Genomic DNA, 25,620 nt, shown 5'->3' with positions numbered 1-25,620 from the left:
AGTTCCTATTCTCCACGCACATTACAACAGTTATCAGTCTGACCTTGCAGATATTTAGATTTTTTTTCTTAAGATTTTTCAAGTGGATGTTTGTACTTTTTGACCATCTTTACCCAGTTCATTTCCCACCTCCACAAATATTAAAAACAGAAGTGAAAGAATACCAAGGAAACAGAAATGAACTAACATGTAATAAAGACTGTGTAAAATGTATGTTGACACTTAGGGAATATATATTTACATATAGGCCATGTAAAGAGGGTGAGAAATAAGAAAAATACCGTAAGGAAAACAAAGTAAAAATAAAAGTCCCACTGAAAGGAAAGAAATTGTAAACACTGAAGGTCCCCAAGACTAGAAACAGCTAAAATTGGCTTGCTGAGTAAGAAGCCAGAGAGGAAAATCAGACAGTCATTTGGTCACGATCAATCAGTATTTTTCTTAGGGATCGTAAGCTGCTGTAACAGCAGAGCTAACAGTCCCCGTACTGGAAAGACTGCACTCCATCTGATCGCCCTCACAAGACTGGCTGCTGGCCCCCAGTAACCCGAGGTGCTCGGCAATCCCCTCACCCTCTCTGTGCTGTTCCCATCCTCCCCCCAACCTGTGGTCACCGTCTGGCTTGATTCATCTTCCGGATGATGATGGATGACTTAATTACGGAAATAAAGGCAAGAATCAGCTACAGGAGAGAAGCCAAATATGAACAAAAGGGCAAGGACGGAGCCCTTTCCTATGGTCTCTTAATAAGCTTTGTATTCCCTATGCCCGAGAGGCTTGTGTGGATGCTTTTGGTGAGAGAAAAGAATGAATTAAGGGAAGACAATGCTTAGTTTGCACTCCTCTTACATGCCAGCAGCTCTGCTTAGACTTTTCATGTTTCCATATCTGTTCCTGACAACAATCCTGAGCTGCCTACCGATGAGGAAACTGTGACCCCCCAAAAGATGAGAATTTTGCCCACATTCAAGCAGCTAGATAGAAGCACAATTGCTACATGAAGCCAAATTTTTCTGACTCTAAATATCATTATTTTCTCATTATAAAACACCATGGAGTGGATTACATATGCTTAAAATATATTAATTAGAAACTAGGGACTTATACATCAACTATATTTCAATTAAAAGTTAGAAACAAAATTACAAAGTGAATAAATCAAAAGAAATTACATGAAAATAATCAGTAAAAACTGTATAATGAAGTTGTGATTTGGGGTGCTGTGAATCACCATTTTTTGTTGAGATTGCAAAAGTCAAGCAGCTAAAACTAGATCAATGGACTTTTCTGGTGGTCCAGTGGTTAAAAATCTGCCTTCCAGTGCAAGGGACACAAATTCAATCCCTGGTTGGGGAACTAAGATCTCACATGGCAAGCCACGACTAGAGGGCGGGCACACTGCAGCTTGAGAAGTCTTCCAGCCACAACTGCAGAGCTCGTGTGCTCTGGAGCCCACGCTCCACAACTAGAGAAGCTTGCACTGTGACAAAGACCCAATGTAGTCCAGAAAATGCAACAACCACCAACAAAAAACTAGGTCAAGAGAAATTTTGTGAACCATTTTTAGAAACCAGGTTAAAGGGTAATAATTACACAGCATGTTGGCCTGTTTGTGTGTGTGTGTTACGCACTCAGTCATGTCCGACTCTTTTGTGACCCCCCCATGGACTGTAGACCGCCAGGCTCCTCTGTACATGGAATTTCTGAGGCAAGAATACTGGGGCAGGGGTTGCCATTTCCTTGTCTAGGAGATCTATCTTCCTGACCCTGGGATCAAACCTGGATTTCCTGCATTACACACAGTTTCTTTACCAGATGAGCCACCAGGGAAGCCTGTAGGCCTGTTTAGAATGAAATAAAAATTTACATCTACAAAACTACACAAAAGAAGAATGAACACACACACACGTGGGTGCGCAAGCACAGCCCACAATCATTATACTGAGAGTAAGTTGAAGGTGTGATACACCATTAATACTTTAGCGAGTGAGTTGAGTGAAAGTTGCTCAGTCCTGTCCCACTCTCTGTGACCCCATAGACTATACAGTCCATGGAATTCTCTAGGCCAGAATACTGGAGTGATCTTCCCAACCCAGAGATGGAATCCAGGTCTCCCGCATTGCAGGCAGACTCTTTACCAGCTGAGCCACAAGGGAAGCCCACTTCAGTGTGCACCTCCTAAAAACAAGGACTCTCCCCTATATAACTACAGTGCGTGTGTGTGCGTGCTTAGCCGCTTCATTCGTGTCCGACTCTCTGTGACCCTATGGACCATGGCCCGCCAGGCTCCTCTGTCCATGGGATTCTCCAGGCAAGAATACTGAAGTGGGTTGCCATTTCCTTCTCCAGGGATATAACTACAGTAAAACATGCTAAATCAGGAAATTATCTTGATAATAATATTACCATCTACCATCAAATCCAGTCCCATCAAATCTCACCAACTATCCCAGTCTAGAATTCTATATTTGTACTTGGCTGCTTATCTGGAACTATTCCTTAATCTTCCCATGCTTTTTCATAACCTTGGTATTTTTTGAAGCATACAGCCCAGTTATTTCCGTTTGCCTCCGTTTGGGTTTGTCTGTGTCATTCTCGTGATTAAACGCAGGTGAGGCATTTTCACAGGGATGTGTCCCAAGTGACGCTACACTCTTCCCAGTATACCACGCCCAGCAGCAATGATGTCTATTTGCCCCATGATTGGGGATGTTCACTTTGCTCATTTGGTTTAAAGGTGGTGTCTTTTAGGCTTCTCATCAGTGAAGTTACCATTCCCTTGTTAATTAAAATACTTTGAGAGTACTGCCATGCTCTTCCTTTATTAACTTTCATGAGCTACTTTTAACCTCCATGGATGATTCATGCCTAAATCAATTATTAGTATTGCTTCTATAATAGTTGCCAAGTGGCAATTTGCTAATGCCATCATTTTTTTAATTTATAAAAGTTCATAGCCTGGGATTCTTTTCATCGATTAGCTGATTCACTTATTTATATCAGTATGGACCCTTGGGTTCCTATTTTATTCAGTGTGGTATACTCTTTTCCTATCATTTATTTTGATGCTAAAATAATTATAGATTTATTAGAATTAATCTAGAATTATGTCCTTTCAGGTCGGCTCCTGTGTAACTTCTGACATGGTCTCATGACTTTTTTTTTTTTTCACTTATTTAAATTGAAGTATAGTTGATGTATAGTTTACATGTTATAGGTGTACAGAATAGTGATTCACAATTTTTAAAGGTTAAATATTGCATTAATACAAAATACTGGCTCTACTCCATGTGCTGTACAGTATATCTTTGTAGCTTATTTGATACATAACAGCTTATATCTCTTAACCCCTTACCCCTACCTTGCCCCTTCCTCCTTCCCTTTCCCCAATGGTCACCACTAATTGGTTCTCTATACCTGAGTCTATTCTTTTTTGCTGTTATATTCATTAGTTTTTTTTCCCCCCAATTCCACATATAAGTGATATCATACATTTCTGAGCACCAGTTATCCTCAGTTTATTCATGTCCTCATACCCACTGCATGCAATCAATATCCTGGCCCTGCCAGCCTTGATGACCCCCTCAGTCTTACCTCCCACCCAAAATCTCCTCAGCTCAACCACTGACTGACCCTCTTGGTTCTGACCACCTCCTGAGTCCTGGATCCACAGGTTACCGCAACCCCGGCTGCCTCAATGGGAGGGAAGGGAACCCAAATTATGTTTTAAAGAAAAATACGAGGAAGAAAGAAAAAGACAAGGAAAGGAAGAGGAATAGGAGGACAGGAAGAAGAACCCAGCCTCACTCTTGAATGATTATTTGTGAATAATCTCTGGCAGGGGCAGGGGGGCACAGGGCATATCACTTTCTCACAGCACGTGAAGATATTCCATAATATTTTGTCTTCTCTCACTGCTTTAGAGAAGTCTGCTGCGACTAGCTGTGGTTGTTGCTTCAGAAAGCTGTATTTTCTCTCTGATTGTTTTGAAGATTTTTCTCCTTGAGCACTACGTGCAGAGGTTAAGAGCACAAACTTGGGAGCTAGATTATCTGGGTTCAGATCTCGGCCTGGCCACATAGTAGCTGAGTGACCTTAAGAAAATTTAGTAACTTCTTTGTACCTTATTTTCCTCTTCAATAAAATAATTGTGAGTTACTATCCATAAACAAGTGAGTTAATATGTATACAAAGTTCTTCAGCGATAATCTGGCACAAAATGGCACTGAATAAGTGTTTGCTAGTACTACTAGTAATGGTTGCGATTGCAGTGGTCTGGATTGTACTGAAGTTTAATTTTGACGTATTTATATTTATTCTACTTGGGACTCGGTGAACTTCTATCTAGGGATTATATCTCACTAATTCAAAAGAATTCTCTCTTTCCAGAGCTCCAATCTGAAACAAGCTTTTACATTAATTTCTGGGCCCGTAAAAATAGTATAAATTCATATCTCAGAACCATCTACAGAACAGGCTTGGAATTTCCATGGTTCACAAGACATTCTTTTTCTTCCATTTGAACTCCCAGCCTATGACAACACTATCACTTATCCTGGCCAAGAAGTACGGGTTTTTCTAGTATTTCTTTCACTGAGGGGGCACTTCTTAGGTTCCCAAATTTATATAATGGTCTCAGTTCTAGCTAACTGCCTTGAATATGCCAAAACTGGCATCCGGTCCTATCACTTCATGGGAAATAGATGGGGAAACAGTAGAAACAGTGTCAGACTTTATTTTTTGGGGCTCCAAAATCACTGCAGATGGTGACTGCAGCCATGAAATTAAAAGACGCTTACTCCTTGGAAGGAAAGTTATGACCAACCTAGATAGCATGTTCAAAAGCAGAGATATTACTTTGCCAACAAAGGTTCGTCTAGTCAAGGCTATGGTTTTTCCTGTGGTCATGTATGGATGTGAGAGTTGGACTGTGAAGAAGGCTGAGCACCGAAGAATTGATGCTTTAGAACCGTGGTGTTGGAGAAGACTCTTGAGAGTCCCCTGGACTGCAAGGAGATCCAACCAGTCCATTCTGAAGGAGATCAGCCCTGGGATTTCTTTGGAAGGAATGATGCTAAAGCTGAAACTCCAATACTTTGGCCACCTCATGGGAAGAGTTGACTCATTGGAAAAGATTCTGATGCTGGGAGGGATTGGAGGTGGGAGGAGAAGGGGACAACAGAGGATGAGATGGCTGGATGGCATCACTGACTTGATGGATGTGAGTCTGGGTGAACTCCGGGAGTTGGTGACGGACAGGGAGGCTTGGTGTGCTGCGATTCATGGAGTCACAAAGAGTCGGACATGACTGAGTGACTGAACTGAACTGAACTGAACTGACATTTCATGTAGGTGCATGGATTTGTTGTTGTTTGGTCGCTAAGTTGTGTCCGACTCTTTTGCCACTCCATGGACTGTAGCTTGCCAAGCTCTTCTGTCCAGGGGATTTCCCAGGCAAGAATACTGGAGTGGGTTGCTAATGCCTTCTCCAGGGGATCTTCCTGGGTCAGGGACTGAACCCGCATCTCCTGCATTGGCAGGCGGATTCTTTACCACTGAGCCACCAGGAAATACTTAGTACCTAAATATGAAGGTCTGTAACATTCTTACATGTACAACTTTGGCATTGACGATTGTCCTTTTGACAGAAATTCTGAGAATTTGAACTGACCAGTTCTACTAAGAGTAGGCTGAACAACAAAATGGTTTATCATTGTGGAATCTGAAGTTAGAAAGATGTAAGTTCAAATCTTGACTTCATCACTTAATAACTGTATCAATGTGGGGGAGAGAAGAACACTAACACTTTAAGTTTTACTGTTAGGACAAATAAAATACAAACATAATACCTACTAAATGTTTAGCAATAGCTCCAAGTCCAGGGCAGCTGTGATAGCTGGTATTACTGCATGCAACAATAATAAATAAGTAAAGGTTGATTTATTTCCTTGGCTGCGTCAGGTCTTTGACGAGGCTCATGGAATCTGTCTTGCGTCATGTGGGATTTCTATGGCTGTGCCTGGACTCTCCAGCTGTGGTGTGAGCTCAGTAGTTGAGACACATTAGCTTAGTTGCTCTGCAGTACGTGGGATCTTAGTTCCCTGAACAGATATTGAACCTGGATCGCTTGCATTGCAAGGTGGATTCCTTCCACTGGACCACCAGGGAATGCTCTGCTGTTATTATTTTTAAGTGTTTCTGTTATTATTTTTAAGTGTTTTCAATTTTGCTTCACACTGCAAAATTACCATCTAAAAAGACTGTATCTACATACACACCTACCAAGAGTGTGTATTGCTAAGTCTTTCCAGTCTTGCCAATAATAGGTCTTGTCAATCTTGTTCAACCTTCCTAGTTTTATAGACGGAAAACATTTTCATTTGCACTGATTGGCAGTGTGGTTGTACATCTCCTAGGTTTATTGCTCAGCCATGGTGGTTCCTCTGTGAGTGAGAATTAAAGATCTTTGCTCATTTTCCTCCTGGTATATGTATTTGTTTCTTCTTTATCTGCAAGAATTCTTTATACATAAAATAAAAACATCCTTGAGTATATTTTGCCTGGTAGTTACAATGAACAAACTGATACTGTAAGCATTTTTTTTTTTTTTTTTACAGAGGATGAATTCACTGACATCACTGTGAGAATAAACCGAGGAAGAAGTCTTCAGTGAAGTACTTGCAGTGGTATTGGTTATTACCAATCTTGCTTGCCAGACTCATATGAAGATAGCATATGACCTCATCTTTCTTTGTAAGTCAGACTTGACTTCATCTTGCCTAATCAGCACAAAATTCTGTTTCTATAGGATGTCCCAGAGAACATAATAATAATAAAAAAAAGGAGGCTTGTTTAGCATACTAACATTTACAGTTACTTAGGATACGTTCAGAGTGTACAGGAAGATCTGCTACATCTTTTCTTTTGCTTGAAAATAAATTCACCCCAAGCTTTTAAAAATTACTTTTCTGTCCCTGTTAGGTAGCTCCACTTCTTATATTTCAAGAGAGTTTTAAGAATTTCCTTCCAGCTTCCCATTTCCAGATCTAGCATCTTGGTCCAATTTCTCCTTACCCGTGCCACTCATGATTTGATAGATTTCTACTTCGCAGGCCAAAGAGTCCTAATCTTTCACTTTGTCCTCATATGTCAATTCCTCTTCCCTTCCTCCTACTCCTCTGATCATTTTATAATGAATTGGTAACCACAATAATGAAATTTACAGAGAAAACTAAATTTTGAGATGCTGCCATAACTAATGGAGTCAGAGAAATGATGAAAAGAGCTTTAATGAGGTTTGAGGTATGGTTGGAATATTACAGATTGAAAATCAATTTGGAAAATGCTGTCAGCTTCATCCACAGGGGGGAAATTACTTAAACACACATATCGAAAAGGGTAGGAGTAACTTTGAAGGCGATGAAGAACTGAGAATTATTTTATAATACAGAAAAAGAGGGTTTTTTTTTTTCTATCTATTTATCGTCTATTGCTATTTTGCCATGATTAAAGGTGGGCTTCCCTTGTGGCTCAGCTGGTAAAGAAACTGCCTGCAATGTGGGAGACCTGGGTTCAATCCCTGGGTTGGAAAGATCCCCTGGGGAAGGGAAAGGCTACCCATTCCAGTATTCTGGCCTGGAGAATTTCATGGACTGTATAGTCCATGGGGTCGCAAAGAGTCAGACATGACTGAGTACTTTCACCTCACCTCAAAAGTCTAAGTAGGTAAATATCAAAATACCTTGGGTATTCAAATTCTGGAAGGACTAATAAATAATTAAGCATTTGACTATTATAACTAGTTTACTCTTAACACTACATAATGTTGAAGGTAAAAGAGTTTTATGGCTTCTTTGTAACATCGCATACAAAAACACTGCCTAATTTTGGTCATCTCATACAACACATTTTATCTTCCTCAAGAGAAAAAACTGAATTTTGTGAACTCTGAATTGATGGATATTTTACAGAAAAACATACCTTTACCATAAAACCATTTATGCCATCTACTGCACGTACTGTAAAGCACCATACACATCAAAGAGAAATTACTGCTTAAACAGATTATCAGGTCGTAGAACAATTAGAAGTTGCAGTTCTCTCAAAATAACTCTAGTGAGACCTGGAAAACTGCTTCAAGCCTGGGCTATTTAAGCATTCAACAGATTCTCTGTATTTAATCTTTGAAAATTAGATGAAAGCTATGGCCTTTCTCTCTAGAAAAACCCATATACAATTACAGAATACATTTTGAGTATAAATTTTCAGAATGTACTAGGACTCCAAGTCTCCAGGCTAAAAAGTTCTTTCTCTAGAGGAAATTTGGTTTTTAGGACTATCACTAAATACCTAATATGCAAACCAATCCGTTTCTACCTTAGGCACTCCATCTATTTCTTTTGCAGCATAGAAGAATTAGAGCTTCACTGTAGGTTTCACCTTATCCACAAACTCTTCATTAGTGCTTTGCAGAATACAGCCTTGTCAGCCTCTAAAACTCACTACTGGTGCAGCTTCTACCTGATCTCCACTCTCAGCTACAGATAACTTCCAAGGAGATCCCGAGTGACCACACTGGAGACCTAATAATTTGACAGAGCAGCCTTGGCAGTTTGACACGTAAGCAGCCAACGGCCGCTGATCTGCTTAGTGCCTGGTTCCTAGGGCCCTTCCTAAAATGCAGTTCTGGTCTCTCATGTATAAACTTGGTTCATTTTCATGATTCTTTACAAACTGCCAAGATAACTCAATGTATGCAAAGTCATATTATCACAAGTGAGGCTGAAAGTATGCCTGAAAAATAGAAGTCAAGTTTCTAGTTCCAAGACTCTTTCACAGCATATATACAAGTTTCACTATTAAAGGGGCGGTTGGGGGGGTGGGGGGGGGGTAACTTCCAAGAGTAACAGATACACATTTATTCATATCCAAACACAGTATATTCCAAGATCAAATAAATATAACTTATTTAAGCAAACAACTATTGTGCCAGACTGTATCATTGCTACCTAAAGGCCACTCTGTCCTCTTATATGCTAACAGAGCTCTGTTTTCTTAAGAACAACATGTCTAACCCTGAATGTGTCTCATGAATAGTTCAAACTAGTCATTTCCAACCGATATGAGTCTTTCAAAAATATATGTGTGTGTGTGTGTGTGTGTGTGTGTGTGTGTGTGTGTGTGAAGTCCCTCAGTCGTGTCCGACTCTTTGCAACCCTGTGGACTGTAGCCCACCAGGCTCCTCTGTCCATGGGATTCTCCAGGCAAGAATACTGGAGTGGGTTGCCATTTCCTTCTCCAGGGGATCTTCCCGACCCAGGGATTGAACCCAGGTCTCCTGCTTTGCAGGCAGACGCTTTATTCTTATAAATATATACATTTATTTACTTATTTATTTGGATGTGCTGGGTCTTTGCAGCACATGGGATCTTGGGTCTTCATTGCAGCATACAGGATCTTTAGTTGTACCATGAGAACTCTTAGTTACAGCATGTCAGATCCAGTTCTCCGGCCAGGGATTGAACCCAGACTCCCTGTGCTGACAGCACAGAATCTTAGCCACTGGACTACCAGGGAAGTTCCACCAATATGAGTCTTAAATGTACCATAGATAGAGAAGATATTCATCCCCTGACCCAACTCTCAGGGCAGAAGGGGCAGGACCTAGAGCAGCAGGAACACTCTTTTTGCCCCTAGGATGTTGCATTCCTTATGTGTGTCATGAAGGGAAGGGGTCAAGAGGCATAGGTCTAAGCCAAACTCTGTTCTTTTGATACCCAATTTGTCTCCTTTCCTTACAGCAAGCAGTAACCCTGTGACTGAGATCACAATGAAATATTAGAGCAAGTCTGCTGAGAACCTCTTGGGAATGTTTGTTCTTACAAAGGGCAGAAATGAGAAGAAAGCTTCCCAGCAGTGTCTTTCCCCTTCCACTCTACCTTGAACAAAGGCATGGTGCCTGAAGCTGCAGCAGCCAACTTGCTATCAAGGGGTCACAAAGCAGGTATGCTGAAGCCTTTTGTGTTTGGAGCCAAAAAAACGATATCTTAAACCTCTACATTTGCATAGACAGAGTCAAAATTTCAGCAGTTCTGAAACGTTGAGTCTCAACAGAGGAAGGAAAGAAGGGAAGAAGGAAAGAAGAAAGACAGAAGGACATCTCTTGTTCCTAGCTTCTTCACCTTTCAAATGAGGCGTTTATGTTTTCCTGCCTATGTCGAGGAATAAAACATAAACGTGGTAACACAAACATAATAAAGCCTCTTTGGGTGTCCTGAAGTGCTCTGAGTTCACAAAAAGCAGGTGTTTTGACACCAGTATCAGTCTAGTATCAGTGCAGTACTCTGTAGCAAGGTCAACCAACCCCTGAGACCAAAAAACAAAATGAACCAAAATGAAGGTAGAAATAATTCCATGAATTGTGGTATTTCCCCTAAAATGTAAGTCTGCTTAAAATTACGTAGTAAATGCTTAAAAATATCGCAGCTCTACCTTTTAAAAATCAAGACCCTTAATTATAAGATTAGAGAATAAATGGTTTATTTTTCTTAAGTCTTCTTATCCAGTAAGGAATAAGGGACACATATGCAGGCACTTAAGAAATATTTCATGGTGAGGTTGATGGTAATGACAGTTCGAAAGCCACTTTCACATTTATTTGTCTTTAGTGGCTTTGATTATAACAAACATGAAAAAGAAAAACAATTGCCAGTTTCTGTTGTTTCATAGTGTCCCTTAAACCTGTGAGTTATCTGTTCTAAGATTTTTTTTTTTTTTCCATACAGAAATGTAAGTCATTCACTTGCAGGAATAAAACTTACAAAATGAAGTTCATTTTGCTTGTCAAGTGCAGATAAAAGGAAGAAGGGGAAGAAACAGTTTAAATGTAAAAGGCACCTTTTCCCTAACTCCTGAACTAGTTCACACAATACAATGAATAATTGAACTGCCTGAAACTTCATATGTGCAGAACGCTGCATGCAGACCAGCGGTATTTTCACTTCAAATTTGTATAGTCTTTAGTCAACATGCTTCATCTGCATTTCTAACACCTGCTTCAGTCAGCTGTGAAGTAGGCTGTTATCTCTATGGCTGTCTTTTATCTTCACTCTGTCGCTCTACCAAAAAAAAAAAAAAAAAAAACCATGATAGAATATAATTACTTGGCCTAAAAGAGATGGGAGGAACTCACAGGATCTTCTGAAAGGTATTTTCCTTTATCTTTTCCAAAAATAATTTAAAAACAAGTTACTAATCATCATTACTTATTGTACACATCTTTGAACATTAATTTTATACAGCAAAAATAACAGCATCGCTATTTATCTGCAATGAGTATCTGTTTTAGGAGCAAAGGAAAGTAAAAAAAAAAAAAAAATCAAATGCAATGACTGATAAAATCATTTGTAACATATTTCTTCTAAACTTATTATTGTGCTGTTATTAAAATGATACTCGTGTAAAATAGCTAGATAGTGGGAAGCTGCTGTCTAGCACAGCTAGGTGCTCTGTGATGCCCTAGCAGGGTGGGATGAGCAAGTGGGAATCTGCTACATAATAGCAGATTCACTTTGTTGTACAGCTGAAACTAACACAACATTGCAAAGCAATTATACTTCAATTTTCCTTCAGAAAATTATACTCTTTAGTTTAGCATGCATAAGGTGACCTAGGTTAGTTTTGTATATATCAACATCAGTCAAATTTGACTATCTTTTGTCAGCTACTCACATTATTCGTCCTGTATTAAACAACTTCATCTGGATGATTTAAGTAAAAAAGCTTAAAAGAACGAGGTTCTCTCATAAAGAAATTATCTTAGGAGAGGAGGAAAAATGGGGAGTAGTTGAGGAAAGAACTGGACTAAAAGGGAACATTTTCTGCTTTATCATCATTCTGCTATTTTCCTTCATAACTAAAATTAGAATGTGATTATTTCATCTATTGTTCTTTTCCTGACTTGAATGTAAACTTCATCTACAAGGACTATGCCTGACTAATTTACCACTATATTCCTAATATCTGTCTTAGTCCTAGGCATACAGTTAATACTATATAAAAATTTCTTAAAGAAATGAATTTAAAAATTTTCTACCAGACTGAATGGAAAGGGATCCTGAAGGACCATTTGAACTTTTCTACAGGGGGAGAAGGTATCTCCTTAAAGTCTTCATTTAGTAGTCCTAAAATCAGTATTTTCATTCCCAGTGAAAACAGTAAATAGTGAATAGTTGAGAAAACAATAGAAAGAAATTAAGCAACTTCCAGAGAAAGAATCATTTAATAATTCAAAGGATATTCAAACTTTAGGACTACTTCAAGGAAACAAAGCTAAACTTTATGAAAAAACAGATAGATGAGGAAGTCCCATTAAAAGGAAGGAATGTGCGTAAGGATGCAATACTACAAAGTTCAAATTATAGAGTATTTTAAAAGAAAGAAACTTTTACTGCCTTCTATAACTTGAACTATCCTCTGGTTTAAAATGAAACTCCTTCAGCTTCATGATATAATGGAAAGTAGACTGCATGCGAAATAATAGGGACAGATTCTAGCTGAGTTTCTTCTCATTGCTGGCTAGCTAAGTCTGGACAAACCAATGGACTTTTCTGATGAAAGTAATAACAGCTAGTTTTTGTTACTTACCAATGTGCCAGACACTCTATTAAACCTTTTACGAAGAATATTTCATGTAACCTGCACAATACTACCCAAGGTAGATACACTTGCATCCATGGCATTTTGTTATGGTAGCTCAAACTAACTAATACACCATCTCATTTAGATTTAAACTCAAAAACCTTTCAATGGCCCATAAAGGCCCTAACCATATAATTTGGCCCCTTTTACATATCTGAACTTATCTCTATTGCCCTCCCTATTCTGGCTCTTTTCCTGTCTGGCCCTTTGCACTTTGTGTGCATTCTCTTTATGCATGAGTGCATGCTAAGTCACTTCAGTCATGTCTGACACTTTGCAACTCTACAGACTATAGCCCACCAGGCTCCTCTGTCCATGGGATTCTCTAGGCAAGAATACTAGAGTGGGTTGCCAGGCCCTCCCCCAGGGGACATTCTCTTCATATAGACACTATTTCCCAAAATATTCTCATAGCTTCCTCCCTCACCTGCTTCAAGTTTCTGTTTAAACATTCTAAATGAGACTGTCACTTATCACCTTTTAAAAAACTGCAATCTCTTTAGTTTCTTGTCTTTCTCCCTTCCTGCTTTACTTTTCTCCATTTCCTCTATATAACATAAGTAAAATACATAGATTTACAACTCAAATATATAATACAAACTAATACATAATAATTATATGAAATATATATGTTTAGTCATAAATCTATACATTTTAGTTGTCATATGCCCTCACTAGAAAGGTAAGCTCTATGAGTGTTTGTCTGTTTTATACATTTGCGTAGCCCTAGTATAGAGTATGTGCTCAATAAAGTATTCGCTGAGTGAATGAACTAGAGACACTCAAGTATGTTTATATGGAAGCTGCCTTGAGCGTGAAGAAGGTGGCATGGGATGAAGTAGGAGGCAAGGTACAGATCATACAGGGCCTTGTAAGTCATATAAGGAATTTTGGTATTTATCCCAAGAGATATTGAAGGATTTTAAGTAGGAAAATGACATAACCAGTTTAGATCGTTCAAGATCATTCTCACTGCTTTATGTGCTGTGCTAAGTTGCCTCAGCTGCGTGAGACTCTTTGCAATCCCAAGGACTGTAGCCCACCAGGTTCCTCTGTCTATGGGGATTCTCCAGGTAAGAATACTGGAGTGGGTTGCCATCAGAGAATGGAATTTGTGTTATTCAGTCGCTAAGTCATATCTGACTCTTTGCAACCCCAAGGACTGCAGCACGCCAGGATTCCCTATCCTTCCCCAAGTTTACTCAAACTCATGTTCATGGATTTGGTGATACCATCCAACCACTTCATTCTCTGTTGCCCCCTTCTCCTCCTGCCCTCAATCTTTCCCAGCATCAGGGTCTCTTGCCTAGTGGCTCAAACGGTAAAATCCTGCAATGCAAGAGACCGCAGATTCAATTCCTGGGTTATGAAGATCCCCTGGAGGAGGGAAGGGCTATCCACTCCAGTATTCTTGCCTGGAGAATTCCATGGACAGAGGAGCCTGGTAGGCTACAATCCATGGGGTTGCAAAGAGTCAGACACGACTGAGAGAGAATGGAATGGAATGGGCCAAAAAAGAATTGGAAAAATCCAAAGCAACTTCCATTTCCAGGGTTAATGCATGATTTCATGTTTCTTTGTGCGAGGATATATACACCTTTAATGCATGCTGATTGTGAAAAGAATGCATTGCTCGCCTTATCACAATTATATTTACAAAGCTCCCGACACTATCTCTCAAAATTTTCATGTTTCTTAAAGATTTTTATTGGAGTATTGTACAGGAGACAGGGATCAAGACCATTCCCATAGAAAAGAAATGCAAAAAAGCAAAATGGCTGTCTGGGGAGGCCTTACAAATAGCTGTGAAAAGAAGAGAAGCCAAAAGCAAAGGAGAAAAGGAAAGATATAAGCATCTGAATGCAGAGTTCCAAAGAATAGCAAGAAGACATAAGAAAGCCTTCTTCAGCGATCAATGCAAAGAAATAGAGGAAAACAACAGAATGGGAAAGACTAGGGATCTCTTCAAGAAAATCAGAGATACCAAAGGAACATTTCATGCAAAGATAAGCTCGATAAAGGACAGAAATGGTATGGACCTAACAGAAGCAGAAGATATTAACAAGAGATGGCAAGAATACACAGAAGAACTGCACAAAAAAGATCTTCACGACCCACATAATCACGATGGTGTGATCACTGACCTAGAGCCAGACATCCTGGAATGTGAAGTCAAGTGGGCCTTAGAAAGCATCACTACGAACAAAGCTAGTGGAGGTGATGGAATTCCAGTTGAGCTATTCCAAATCCTGAAAGATGATGCTGTGAAAGTGCTGCACTCAATATGCCAGCAATTTTGGAAAACTCAGCAGTGCCTACAGGACTGGAAAAGGTCACTTTTCATTCCAATCCCAAAGAAAGGCAATGCCAAAGAATGCTCAAAACACTGCACAATTGCACTCATCTCACACGCTAGTAAAGTAATGCTCAAAATTCTCCAAGCCAGGCTTCAGCAATATGTGAACCATGAACTTCCTGATGTTCAAGCTGGTTTTAGAAAAGGCAGAGGAACCAGAGATCAAATTGCCAACATCCGCTGGATCATAGAAAAAGCAAGAGAGTTCCAGAAAAACATCTATTTCTGCTTTATTGACTATGCCAAAGACTTTGACTGTGTGGATCACAACAAACTGTGGAAAATTCTGAAAGAGATGGGAATACCAGACCACCTGATCTGCCTCTTGAGAAATTTGTATGCAGGTCAGGAAGCAACAGTTAGAACTGGACATGGAACAACAGACTGGTTCCAAATAGGAAAAGGAGTTCGTCAAGGCTGTATATTATCACCCTGTTTATTTAACTTATACGCAGAGTACATCATGAGAAACGCTGGACTGGAAGAAACACAAGCTGGAATCAAGATTGCCGGAAGAAATATCAATAACCTCAGATATGCAGATGACACCACCCTTAAGGCAGAAAGTGAGGAGGAACTAAAAAGCCTCTTGATGAAAGTGAAAGTGGAGAGTGAAAAAGTTGGCTTAAAGCTCAACATTCAGAAAATGAAGATCATGGCATCCGGTCCCATCACTTCATGGCAAATAGATGGGGAAACAGTGTCAGACTTTATTTTTGGGGGCTCCAAAATCACTGCAGATGGTGATTGCAGCCATGAAATTAAAAGACGCTTACTCCTTGGAAGGAAAGTTATGACCAACCTAGATAGCATGTTCAAAAGCAGAGACATTACTTTGCCAACAAAGGTCCGTCTAGTCAAGGCTATGGTTTTTCCTGTGGTCATGTATGGATGTGAGAGTTGGACTGTGAAGAAGGCTGAGCGCTGAAGAATTGATGCTTTTGAACTGTGGTGTTGGAGAAGACTCTTGAGAGTCCCTTGGACTGCAAGGAGATCCAACCAGTCCATTCTGAAGGAGATCAGCCCTGGGATTTCTTTGGAAGGAATGATGCTAAAGCTGAAACTCCAGTACTTTGGCCACCTCATGGGAAGAGTTGACTCATTTGAAAAGACTCTGATGCTGGGAGGGATTGGGGGCAGGAGGAGAAGGAGACGACAGAGGATGAGATGGCTGGATGCCATCACTGACTCGAAGGGTGTGAGTCTGGGTGAACTCCAGGAGTTGGTGATGGACAGGGAGGCCTGGTGTGCTGCAATTCATGGGGTTGCAAAGAATAGGACACGACTGAGCGACTGATCTGATCTGATAGTTGCTTTACAATGTTGTGCTAGTTTCTACTGTACAGCAAAGTGAATCAGTTATCAGTTCAGTTGCTCAGTGGTGTCCAACTCTTTGCAACCCCATGAACTACACCACACCAGGCTTCCCTGTCCATCACCAACTCCCAGAGCTTGCTCAAACTCATGTCTATGGAGTCAGTGATGCTATTCAACCATCTCATCCTCTGTTGTCCCCTTCTCCTTCTACATTCAATCTTTCTCAGCATCAGGGTCTTTTCCAATGAGTCAGTTCTTCACATCAGGTGCCACAGTATTGGGGTTTCAGCTTCAGCACCAGTCCAGTGAATATTCAGGACTTATTTCCTTTAGGACTGACTGGTTTGCATGAGCTATACGTATACACATATTCCCTCCTTGTTGGATTTCCTTCCCATTTAGGATACCACAGAACATTAAGCAGAGTTTCCTGTGCTAGACAGTAAGCTCTCATTAGTTATCTATTTTATACATGGTATCAATAGGGTACATATATCAATCCCATCTCCCAGTTCATTCTATCTCCCCTTTCCCTCCTTGGTGTCCATATGTTTGTTCTCCATGTCTGTGTCTCTATTTCCTCCTGAATAAACCCTGAAATGAAAATGTACTTATACAACAACTTATATGAAACTCTAATTACTCAGCCCCCAGTGCCTAATGTAGTCAGTACTTTGAGCCTACACAAAACGTATCTCTGAACAAGGTGCATAAAGGTTATGAGGAGCCTAATTTTCTGAGATTCTTTCAGCTATAAATTTGGCTAAGAGCCTGGGTAGTACAGGAAAGAAGATAAGTGAGAGAAACACTGGTGATTTAACCTCCAGTGTTCCCTTAAGGACAAACATTTGTCACCTTGACAGCAAGGTGAAAGGTTTGCAGCCAGTGTGCTTATAACAGGGCTCACCCCACTCTCTCCTCCCGGGGGACTGGTGATTTCCGACCGGCCATGATCTGAACAGATGACGATGCTGACGACGAGCCACGGGAAAGGCCAGCGGAGGAAAAGAGGTTGAGACCCACATAACTCAGAGTCTCAAACTGAAATGCTACTCCAGGGACCACCACAAAGATTTACCATTTGCTGCTCTTCTTCCTAAGGTTCCACTTGAGGCTAGAGTAATCAACCCTATAAATTATCATGGAACATTCTAACAGTGTCCAGTGTTAACAGCCTGGATCCCATTGCTAATAATTATGAGCCTGTTACAAAGCTGAAGTAGGTCCTAGACATATATATCTCCACTTTCTATACACATCTCTCAATTCCTAATTTGAATATGAAAGTCTGCTGCAGGCTTAAATCAGGTGCTAAAATGAGCCTGATTTTTACTCTCAATGAATACACATAACCCAAATTAGCATTAATGTCATGACACCTATGCATCAAAAAGAATAATAGGATCTCTGTTTTGGTCTATGAGCTAAATTGTTTACACTATTCTCAAAGTGAAATAGGAAGAGATACTTGAAAGCTGAGTACTTCTTAAAAAAGAATTAAAGACACTAATTTATATATTAAATTTATTAATTTTGTATTATTTAATTTCAGGAATCAGTGGCATCTCTTTACGTCTCCCTTTGATGAATGGAACTTTGGCTGTGATACTGCTTTACACTTTACACTTTGAAATCACTATAAAATCAAAATTGAAGCTATTATCCATCCCATTTGAATATTTATTCACTACCTAATCATCACTGACTCAAAGTACTGTCAGATGGGCCAAATCATGTTTAAGAAAAAAATAAACTATAACCCAATGAACTCAAACAAACACAATTAATAGAAAAGTAAGATTTTAAAAATGTACCAAAAACGTATGGGAGTGGCAGAAGAGAGGTGGAGACTGGGATACAGAAATGATGAGATCAGAAGTCTTAAAAAAAAAAAAAAAGAGGGAAGGGAATTAACAGTCAACCCCAAAGAATCTTTATGAGTTTAAGATCCATGTATTGTGCATGCACAAAGGGAAAGGAGATTCCACCCATATCTATCCCTGAACACTAGCCTTTGGATGTCCCAATACTACCATGTAACTAACAGGTACCAGTCCAAACTTAATCATCTCACTCAAAATTATTCCCTTGCTTAAATTCCCTGTTTTTCTTCACAACACCACAGCTTTAATCCTAAAATCTTTGAGTCCCCTGCCTATGTTCCTTGTGCTTCCTGGTCTTTCTGTCATAAAGATATTCCAAACTCTTTCATGAAAACCTGGACCAGGAAAACAGTGAGCTGAGTTAACAACCGCTGAAGCTGAGAGAGAGGTCCTCACCGTTCATTAACATTATCTGATCTGCCTTGCACAAGTTTCAGAGTCTCTAATTTAAAAATGTTGTTAATATACTGTATTGGTGTTTTTCTTTCTGGCTTACTTCACTCTGTATAATAGACTCCAGTTTCATCCACCTCATTAGCACTGATTCAAATGTATTCTTTTTAATGGCTGAGTAAAACATGTATAATATCATATAAGAAACGAATCGCCAGTCCAGGTTCGATGCAGGATACAGGAAGCTTGGGGCTGGTGCACTGGGATGACCCAGAGGGATGGTATGGGGAGGGAGGTGGGAGGGGGGTTCAGGATGAGGAACATGTGTACACCCGTGGTGGATGCATGTTGATGTATGGCAAAACCAATATAATATTGTAAAGGAAAAATAAATAAATAAAAAAAAATGTTGTTAATGTTTTTAAAGGACCATAGGTTCAGGCAAATATTAGAGACTAGATAAAAAGTCTCAATACAGGATTATAGTAGAGGGTTTTGGCCATAGGGAGGAGGAGGGTCAGGGTGTCTAAAATTAGCTACTACTACTACTATTAAGTCGCTACAGTCGTGTCCGACTCTGTGCGACCCCACAGACGGCAGCCCACCAGGCTCCGCCGTCCCTGGGATTCTCCAGGCAAGAACACTGGAGTGGGTTGCTATTTCCTTCTCCAATGCAGGAAAGTGAAAAGTGAAAGTGAAGTTGCTCAGTCGTGTCCGACTCTTCGAGACCCCATGGACTGCAGCCTACCAGGGTCCTCTGTCCAAGGGATTTTCCAGGCAAGAGTACTGGAGTTGGCTGCCATTGCCTTCTCCGGTAGCTAGATAATACAATAATCTTAATAATACAAACCACCTATAATTCTTGCTAATGTGCCAGACACCCTGCTAAGCGTCTCAGAGACTTGGTCTTACTGAATCCTTTTAACAGTGCTTGGAAGTAAGGGCACTGGGTTCAAAGCTTGGTGATGCGGCGCCTGCGTCAGGGCCTTCATATAGTAGGCACTCCATTAATATCAGTTGTCTAAGTAATTTAATAAATGGCTGAGAAGAATTTCCCTTTTTCTTTTGTGTTTGTGGTTCTTTCTCTGTCAGAAAATTCAAAGGCTCTAGCCAGGACAGTCATCACTCTTGGTTTATACTCAGAGTGGTATGTATCAGTCTTTCATGTACAAGCTCGCCGACAAGCACGCTGCTGCCAGGCCTCTGCTCCTAAGACACCATTTCCAGCGGGGTACACTCCTAGAAGATGCCTCAGTCATGTCTCACCAGGTATCAAGTTCAAGTTGTGCTTCCCATTCAAGGCTCTTCGTGAACCTGTCTCACATAATTTCCGCCAATCACCAACAAGAACTGGCTTAGTCCAGTAAACATCTCTTTTTACTTTATCTTGCTTACAACTGCCCATTCATTTATTTACTCATTACATATTTTTTAAGATTTTTTTTGATGTGGACCATTTTTAAAGTCTTTATTGAATTTGTTACAGTATTTTGTCTGTTTTTTATGTTTTGATGTTTTGATATTGTGGCATGTGGAATCTTAGCTTCCTGCCCAGGGACTGAACTCCCACCCCCTGCACTGCAAGAAGTCTTAACCACTGGACCACCAGGGAAGTCCCTGTTCATCACATATTGATCATCTACTGTGTACAAGGCACTGTATTTGCCATTGCTGTGCTTAGCTGCTCAGTCATGTCTGACTCTTGGTGACCCCATGAACTACACAGGCTCCCCTGTCCATGGGGATTTTCCAGGCAAGAACACTGGAGTGGGTTGCCATTCCCTTCTCCAGGGGATCTTCCCAACCCAGAGAATGAACTTAGGTCTCCCACATTGCAGGTGAATTCTTTACCGTCTGAGCCAACAGGGAAGCCCAAGAATACTAGAGTGGGTAGCCTATCCCTTCTCCAGGGGATCTTCCTGGGCCAGGAATGGAACTGGGATTTCCTGCATTGCAGGCAGATTTTTTACCAGTGGAGCTACCAGGGAAGCCCGAATTTACCATTACATCTATGTAAAGAAAGAAAACAGCGAGCATACCAGGCCTGGCTCCTGCCGTGGCAGGCCACAGCCACTCTCAGGCTGACCTTCTGTTTGGGCTGTTCTTGATTTTCAAGATCTTACATGGAACATCGTCCAGGAACCCTTTCCTGATCGCTTTCCTCTTGTCTTGCTCTCCCTTTCTGAATTAATGGTACCACACATTTAAGCACCTGACCAGATTTTTTCTTGTTTTTCTCCTAGTATTTTACTTCTTTTGTCTCATTTCCTCCATCACACTAAGTCTCTTAAATTAAAGAAACTGTGTCTTATACTTTTCTTCATCACCCAAGTGAATGTAATTCAGCTGAATTCACGGATATGGATATGTCCTTAAACAGCTTTTGGAAAGAGCTTAGAATATTAAGTCAAGCTAACCATAGACCAAGATCTAATTTATCCTTGCAAATAGAGATATAAGAAAATCTCTAGGGAAGGAACAGGTATATAAGGTATAGTTCTGTAATGAAAAAAGAGGGACAAAAAATTTCTCCTATATGGCATAACTGTTTCCCAATCATGTGTGATACTTTATAAGTTCTATGAAATGTCAGGTTTTTTTTTGTTTGTTTAATTCATGTGTTTTGTAGAACATAATTTGGAGACCATACCATAGGGCAAATTTAATAGGGCTCTGCTAAGACGTCAATAATATTGATAAAAGTAAATGAGGTCTTTACTTATTTAACTTTTTTAAAAGAACTATTTTCAATGGAAGCAAAGATTAATATTCTATATGTAGAGACCATTTTCATTTTTTATATATAGAGACTATTGTGTGTATATATGTATCTTTTACATTTATTTTAAAAAATATTACTATAGTTAATCATGTGTAAAATTGTAACTAAAAAATCTAATAAATGAATTTGTAGATTTCTCACATCAAACACACCTTTCTTTCAGAAATTCATATTCAACTATGACAAATATTAGACCAGGCCTTACACCAGGTTTTGTCTACAAGATGCTAACATCATAACTCATCATTAAGCCTACTAGAAAGACTTTTGCATACAGAGTTAGTAATAGTTAAGACCTCCTTAACCTTAGTCTGGAATGAACATCACTATATTCTCAAATTCTGTTTATTCTGAAAGACTTCCTCTCATTCTATCCCTTCCGGGAAATAGTCCCAATTGTCCATAATGTAGCTATTCTTTTACATGGACTTTTGTATATATTTGATTACTACAGCGTAAGCCCTCTGAGAGCAGGGTCTGTGCCTGGAGACCTCTTGGTACTTCTCCCAGCAGTTACACTGAAACCACTACCTTGAAAGTACTCAATAAAAAATGACCTTTTCTAAAGATAAGAACAATTCTATATAAGAATATGAATGAGTAGATTTATTTGAGCGTAGATACATACGCTCCAGGAAGTTATTTCACAAGTCAACCAAGCACATAAAAATTCCACAGGTAGAAACTATATATGGGGTTGCAAAGAGTCGGACACAACTTAGTGACTGAACAGCAACAAATATATATATATATATATACATATATATATATATATACATATATATATATATATATTTTACTGATCAAGAAATCCAAAATTTGATTTCACCAACCACATTAAATTACTATGTACAAAAGAACAGTCTTATTGAACATAATCTTTCAAATGTGCAGGGGGTGAAAGCAGATTTTTAAAAATTCTATGATTTTCATGAGAACAGGCACTGTTAAATACAGAGGAAGGCACACAAGTTAAAAATAAAATCATATCCAGGCCTTGAAAATGCACTGACTTTCAGGCACCTAGCTACAATATTATGCTATTTTCCAAAGGACAGCTCTTTATTTTCCTGGCATTGTCAGCATTACTGAATGAGCTTTCTTAATTTATCAAAATAGAACACTGTTGAAAAAGAAAGAAATCTACCATTTCAAACAGTCAAAATTATAATACAACATTTAAAAATGTTTTGGCTGTACATGAGTTTTTTTCTAAGATTTCAAAGTAAATAGTCCTCTCATTAACTGAAGGAGAATAGCCAATGAAATTCATAAGCACTCTTTAATAAAAACAGTACTTAAGTGCTGGATACTTAACCAACTATTAACAACAAAATCCCTGTCCAGCTGAACATGTGTATATGATTGACTTCAAATTCACTAGAGAAGATTGGAATAGTAAGTTTGGCTATACTGAAATAAATAAACAAAAATGAAGATGCATAAAGATATCAGATAGCAAATTATATTAAAATAGATAATTGCAAACTATTTTGTCAATGAAACGTCTCTTTAGCATTGTCCAGTAGAACTTTCTGCAATGATAAAAACGTTCAACATCCTGCCTGCACTGTTCATAACAGCAGCTAGCAGTCACCTGTGGTTACTGAATCTCTGAAATGTATGATGAGGAACTGAATGCTTTTTAAATTTTAACTAATTAAATTTTAAACAGCTGCATGTAGCTTATGACTATCGTCTCAGTCAGTCTAACTATATCAGATCAGATCAGATCAGATCAGTCGCTCAGTCGTGTCTGACTCTTTGCGACCCCATGAATCGCAGCACGCCAGGCCTCCCTGTCCATCACCGGAGTTCACCCAGACTCACATCCATCGAGTCAGTGATGCCATCCAGCCATGTCATCCTCTTTCGTCCCCTTCTCCTCCTGCCCCCAATTCCTCCCAGTATCAGAGTCTTTTCCAACGAGTCAACTCTGCGCATGAGATGGCCAAAGTACTGGAGTTTCAGCTTTAGCATCATTCCTTCCAAAGAAATCCCAGGGCTGATCTCCTTCAGAATGGACTGGTTGGATCTCCTTGCAGTCCAAGGGACTCTCAAGAGTCTTCTCCAACACCACAGTTCAAAAGCATCAATTCTTTGGTGCTCAGCCTTCTTCACAGTTCAACTCTCACATCCATACATGACCACAGGAAAAACCATAGCCTTGACTAGACGAACTCTATAGATGATACAAAATGGGATTTTATATTTGTATTCCTTCCCTCTCTGAACTTGGAAATAAAGGAAATGCCTTTACAGAATAGACAGGCAAAATCACTTTAAAATATCAGGCTGGTTTCAATGTCAACAAGATTTCACTTTAAGGTATGGTAAATCTATAAAAGGGGAAACCAGTTGGCAATGGAAGCAATGAGAAAGTGCAAAACTAATACAATATTGTAAAGTTTAAAAAAAAAAAAAAAAAGAACACCTAGCTAAGAACCATCTAGGAAAGATTCCTGGATCCAAATGATAGACCTGTCTGTTTCCAAGGACAACATAATCCTGGCTGTGGAGCTAGACACGTTCACTTAAAACAGCCTGACAGAAAAAAAAAAAAAACAACCAGCCTGACAGAATCAAATTGGGCGTTCTCTACCTATGTCCCTTCCTCTAATTCCATCCCCACCAAGTAAACTTATTAAAACATCTGTGTGAATTTAACCATGAGGCAAGAAGGCATCAACCCAAGTGTCTAAGCACTTCTCATAATTATTTTTCTCACTCTCAATTAATAAGTTGGCAATTTGCTTGATATCTAAGTGTGACTAATGTGAGTTCATTCCTGCAAGCTGGAGCCTCAAAATCAGTTTCTGAAAAAGGACCCTACTAATTTTACAAAGTATATGTCACCTAGATCTCTGGCAATGAGGAACTCAGTATCTTAAAAATGGGTAATTCAAATAGACAGTGAAAAAAAAATGGTACTACTACTGGGTATGACTCTGCTTAGGGGTAACATTATGCTAAGAAAACGCTTAACCTAAGAAAAGAGATCTCAGATCTTTGAAGCATCAGGTATGATTTACAGCAGAGATAGAAAAACTTCTTTTAAAACTATATGACAACCCCCTCCCTCCCCGCCATACACACAAGCTATATGGCCCCCAACTTCTTTAAGGAGAAAAACTTGCCCTTCTTTAATAGCTTGTTTGTATTTTTATAACACTATCAAAGTATGTGTTAGGTGACTCACTAGATACAGTTCCCATGTAGAAATGAAAAATTAACAATATCTAGGAAAACTAAGCCAAATGTGCACAATGCTACTTGGGATTTTCATTAGTTTATAAAATTTTTGTCACTAATAAACGCTTAGTGATTGTGGCATCATGTTGATAGAATTTGGGGGGAAAAGGCAAACATGATGAAGATTCATCTTAAGACTGATGATTGTTGACCTTGCTCCTTAGAGAGATCTTGATGCTACTTTTCAAATATACCTTGAAACTTCACAGACACACAAAAACCAGCATTCTGTTACAAGAGGGAAGTATTCTCCTAATATAAATACTTTCTGTTACACACTTAAGTCTTTTCTTAAAACCACTTGTCTGCACTGGTGGGAGTTTTTATTCCATTTTTTTTAAGAGCTGGAAATTTAACCTTTTGACTTCAACAATTGTTTGACTTGAAACTATATGAAATATGGATTCAAAATTCTATAGAGACATATAATGATACAGAATCAGGATGCAACCATCTTTGAAGGAAAACACCTGTGAATTAAAGGAAAAAAAGCAGGAAGCCTTTACATACATTTCTCTAACGCTTTTCATTATTTCTACTCATTTATTCCTCTTTAGTTTAAAGAAGTATTTAGACGTTAATGAAGAGCAGAAAAAGTAACATATAAGTCTACATGTTGGTGGGGGTGGGAGGCATGTAGGGGAACGTAAAGAACAAATAATCTTTCCTACTGCTGCTTTTATTTATTGAAAAACACTGAAAATCTCTCTGTCCTGCTCCAAATTCGTATACCTCAGCAGACATTGATTAGGAATTCTAAGTGGCTTATTAGGATACTAAAACAAACATAAATGGCACAAAGGTAGTTTTTAGGTTATCATAAGAAAATGGAATCAGCTCTTTCATGAAAAAATCATGTCTGATTAACTATATATCTCTTCCTTTAGTATCTTAAAATTCTCTCCTTTTCTCCATTTTATAGAGGTATAACTCACTCT

General features: G+C 39.2%; 1 protein-coding gene across 9 annotated transcripts in view; it reads right to left on the bottom strand.

Moving 5' to 3' along the window:
* Positions 1 to 25,620, bottom strand: part of SLC10A7 (solute carrier family 10 member 7) — a 318,026-nt gene that overhangs the window by 171,119 nt on the left and 121,287 nt on the right. The gene's annotated exons all lie outside the window — the stretch shown is intronic.

This window comes from Bos javanicus, chromosome 17 (assembly GCF_032452875.1).
Source record: "Bos javanicus breed banteng chromosome 17, ARS-OSU_banteng_1.0, whole genome shotgun sequence".
Lineage (NCBI taxonomy): Eukaryota > Metazoa > Chordata > Mammalia > Artiodactyla > Bovidae > Bos > Bos javanicus.
This window is presented reverse-complemented; position numbering and strand designations above follow the sequence as displayed.